We start from the raw sequence: 5,000 nt of genomic DNA on the forward strand, positions 1-5,000 counted from the left end.
TCTGGGTCTCCTGCCACAAGGTGATTCATGAGCAGCACATAGACGGAGAGGGGGGGTGGGGGCGGGGGTCTGGTTAAGTCTGCCTTAATCCAAACAATGAGAAAATGGAAAAGGAAAATACCCGGCAGAAAGAAAAACAGAAAATGAGCGGGAGACGCAGAATGCAAAACACAGGAAGCTGCTCAAAAAGGACACAGGTGAAAGACTAGTTCCATAAACAATGTTATTTTAGTGATTTCTGGAAAGAGTTACAAAATGCGAGTTTCTTTTAGAAAAAAACAATATACACATTGTTATAGTTGTGTCAGCAAGAATGTCTCTCTCTTTTAGCAAAATGTTGAACAGTATGAAGATCCCACTTGTATAAATGTCCTTCTTGGATCAATAATCAAAAATTATCTATCTATCTATCTATCTATCTATCTATCTATCTATCTATCTATCTATCTATCTATCTATCTGTCTGTCTGTCTGTCTGTCTGTCTGTCTGTCTGTCTGTCTGTCTGTCTGTCTGTCTAAGTAATTTGGAATGTTCTGGTTGAACTTATGAAATAATCACTAAACCACATTCACATTGTTGCTAAATCTCTCACTAAGTTACATATATGGTATAGTATATATTCAATTCAATTCAATTCCATTAAATTTCATTTCTTATAGTTCTTTTTATTTAAATATTTTTGTAGAATTGAATTGATTTCATCTATAAATATTTATTTAAAAAGAAGCTTGACCATACTCATGTCTAGTGTAACTCGTGATTATCCATATAAAAATACAAGATTTACTTTATAGATGATTTAAAAAAAACCTGTTATGCTTTACTGTACAATTACATTTAAATATTTTTTTATGAAACACTCAATTTAAACTATCTATATATTTAAAAAAAAAAAATAAGCTGTGATTTACCTCTGAATCATTTGAGAGCAATTTTCTGTAACTCTTTAGACTCGGTGTCATTCTCAGTCTTTATGTTTTCACCTTAAAAAGCAAAAATTCAAGCATTGCAGGGATAAAAAAGGGATATTCTTTTATTTATATCATTTTATGTCATTTGGTCTTTATCTCAAAATATTTTTAATAATATAATGTTGTTTAAAATGTTAAAGATTAATTATGATTCTTTCACACAAACTGTATTTTTGTACTCATGTACAATGAATTTGAGTTTTTTTCTATATTTATTGATGGTTAAATAGTGTTGTAATAAATTTTATTAGAATCAACCATTATAAAATATTGTATTAGAATACAATTGAGTTTCTTGAAATTATTTGAAAATAAATAAAAAAACATCTGCATTTAAAGATTATAAAGTACTACATTTATAGTTTTTTTTTGGTATTGAGGTCAGATTACTGACTGTAGAATGTGTGGGATTTTCTTTTTCTTTTTTTCTTTTTTTTCCATGAAGCAACATTTTTCCTGCACAAAACAATCTAAAAAAAAGGAACAAAACATGAAGATGGTGTTGAGGATTACAAGCTTATGCACATTTTATTTGCATAACTAATTTATTCAGATAATTTCAGTGCAAGTATGTTAGATGTTTATTAAATACAATTCAGATAAATGACATAAATGTGCATACATTGTGGGGGGAAAAAAATTGTGAAATAAAAAAATTAAATTAACCTAATTTGTTGTAATAAGACACAAGCAAGTGTTGCTGTTTGCAGAAATCTTTCCCACTCTCTCAGCAGGAATTATTATCTTTTTATTTTTTTATTTATGGACATGTGTATATCCGGTTTGCCCTAGGACAATCTGAGTGAACTGTTATCAGTTGATAAGGGCCAAGTACTAATGGTTAAACCCTTCCAGAGCGACATTTAGATTTTGAATATTTGCTGGAGGGAGGATTTGGGTGCTGTGGTTAAACATCCCCCTTATGCACAGAAGCACTGAATTTTTTACATTTGGAGACCTAAATTAGAAAACTGCATACTCCACACTTTATGGCCACGCTAAAAAAAGTCTCATTTTCGTACAGTAAGTTAGTAGCTCTCTCCGCTGTGAGTGTAAGATGATTGCTCTGGGCTGAGGGACATATGGGATACAGTTTCTAATTAATTCCAATACAGTTCATAATGAGAAGCCCTGGGAGCAATACAGGGATGGGTCATTAAAGAATATATCATCTGAATAAAGCTCTCCAGAAGCAAAAAAAAAAAAAGAGAAATGGCCTGAAGTGAGATTTATTAATACCATAATAAGTGACCAGACAGATCACAATGGGACCTGGTGTGTGTGTGTGTGTGTGTGTGTGTGTGTGTGTGTGTGTGTATACCTGGTTTATGTTTTGTCTGAGTTTTTAGCGTCGCCTGAAACAAACGCTTAAATAAACAGACTAGAATTTTACCTCAAGTCAACATTAATGTGTTAAAACATATATTTGTGCCTCAGATCTGGCAGAGATTCCCTGAGTATTCATAGAGTGTTTGAACTGCGTACTTTTTTCCCCCCTCAAAAAAAAAAAAACCCACTGACATGAAATAAAGACACACATCAGCCTAAATGGATGCTCAGGGATCTTCTCTTTCTCTAAAGAACAGAACAATGTTTGGCTGTGATCCGAGCTTGTGCTGTTTTTCACTGTTCTTTCCACTTTCTTCTCATCCCTGAGACAGGTCATTTTCTCAGTTATATTGATATTTATCTATGAAGTATTCTACATCCTGTCAGAGCTTTATGTCTTAGAACTGTTATCATTCATATAAGAGCTGTCCAGATTATTCAAATGATCCCCGTACATTATCTTAAACCGAAAAACAATGTCCATACATAAACAAATATATACATATACTTTGAGAGATAATGTAATTGATAATGTAATAATGTAATAAAAGCTTTAAAAGGCATGTTTACTACAATTAGAACAAATGCATTCTATTCGTATTACATTTGGTGCTACTGTCTAAATTGTTATGGTATTCATCACTCTAACTCAGTGGTCCCCAACCCCGGGCTGTGGACCGGCACCGGTCCGTAGGTCAATTGGTTCCCGGGCCGCACAGAAAGAATACATGACTTACATTATTTCCGTTTTGTTTATGATCTGATTCTGACAATGTTTAATTTCGGAATATTACTGGATTCTCTCCACCACATCTGTCTATGATTCACTCTTAATGCATGTCATGATGCCTCGGTCACGTCTTACCTCCATCCTCTACCTTCTTAAAGGGGCTCCGGCCGCGAACACATAATACATTACCGCTAAACTCAAACCCCCAAGCGAGCAAAATTAACAAACAACACAGTGAATTCACGTTTATTATTATATTTATAAAAAATTCTAGTTTTTATGGCGGTCGTATTTTTTTATTTTGTTGTTTTTATCCGCCACACCTTAAAGGCCGGTCCGTGAAAATATTGCCTGACATTAAACTGGTCCGTGGCGCAAACAATGTTGGGGACCGCTGATCTAACTCATATCCTCGTGCCATTTTTATAAATCAGTTTACAACATATCTAGTTGAGAATGGCACTTCTATAACTTCTATAGGTTAAGCTCTAAGTCTATTGGTTTATGATTTAATTCAGAATTATTTACACATTTACCATGTTTTTATGTTTTATTTTTCATATTAGTTTTGTGATCCCCCCCCCCCCCCGATTACCGCAGCATTACGATCATTAAAACAATAAAGTAAAGCAACGACAGCTCTTTTATTAGCATAAAAGCTTGTAAATGATTATAACCTATAAGCAGTTGTGAACTACATACAGATTATAGAAAATGAATGCAGCTTATGATGTGACAGAAATACCTAGAGATGGTCCTGTTTTCCGTCTACATACTAAATGCGTTGTATTTTTATATATATATATATATATATATATATATATATATATATATATATATATATATATATATATATTCCCACACTTTAGGGGTGTCTGTGAAAACAACAGAGGAATAAATTTGGAATAATTGCAGCCAAAGTGACTGCTATACTCAGCGCTGGCTTAAGGGGAATGAAAAAGGATCTTTTACAGTTTCCTTCTTTTTCCTTTTCTTTTTGCTCGTCTCTTGGCTTCGGATTTCTTGTCACTTTTGCAGAAGTATTGCCTGTTTAAAACAGCAGTAATTAAATCTCTCTGCTCTCATTAAATATACAGCTGTCTGCGGCAGAGCACCCGGACTCCTCTAAGTGAATGAAAATTTCCATTTCATGGTAAACTGTAAGGGAACAGGAGCAGAGATTCTGTCTGGCATGCTCTGCTGTCCCATGCTGCATGAAAATATTGCTTTCTTATAATAATTGTGCTTCTTTTTTTCCAGAAGAGCAGAAGTATGGAAAAGGCAATGTCATTATATAACTCATGCGTTAGGTCCAGATACAGTTACATGACTGCTGTTTTTTTACGGCATGAATAGAAAGAAAAGCAAAAGTCAATTTGCACTGACTTCTTTATAAGATTTTTTTAAATGAACCTGAATGGTCGTACTATATCTCCGAGATAAAACGCACACAAAAGGTAGCATGAGGTTAATCACAAACTTAATGAAGTTCCTCTTTCAATTGTTCTTTCCAGCCGAACCTGATTATGCTGATTCACAGGATTTCTCCAGGAGGATTATTATTCATACTGAATTAAAAGGCATTGTCTAGTAATGAACTGGGTAAGAATTTGACAATGAAGTTGTAAAAATGTGATTAATAGACATCCTGATGAGTTATAGCCATGGGCAAGGTCAGAACATCAGCAGACTCTGATTCACTGACAGCCATTTCAGCCCTAATGAACATCCAGTCCTTCTGTCACAGAGAGAGAAAACTCGGCTAATGCAGGATTTACACATTGGTGTAAGAAACCTACTCCAATTAATTAAAACACAATGCATTTTCTGGTAGCTAAGAAAAGTGAACGGTCTCACTGAAAAAGTCTGATTGCAAAAAAAGCTTTAGTTTCTAATTAAATTCTCAACATCCCGACATTTTGAAAAGAAATTTGGTACTGGGCATATTTGTGGCAAATGCTTTTATAAC

Source organism: Silurus meridionalis, chromosome 4 (assembly GCF_014805685.1).
Source record: "Silurus meridionalis isolate SWU-2019-XX chromosome 4, ASM1480568v1, whole genome shotgun sequence".
NCBI classification, from domain to species: Eukaryota; Metazoa; Chordata; class Actinopteri; order Siluriformes; family Siluridae; genus Silurus; species Silurus meridionalis.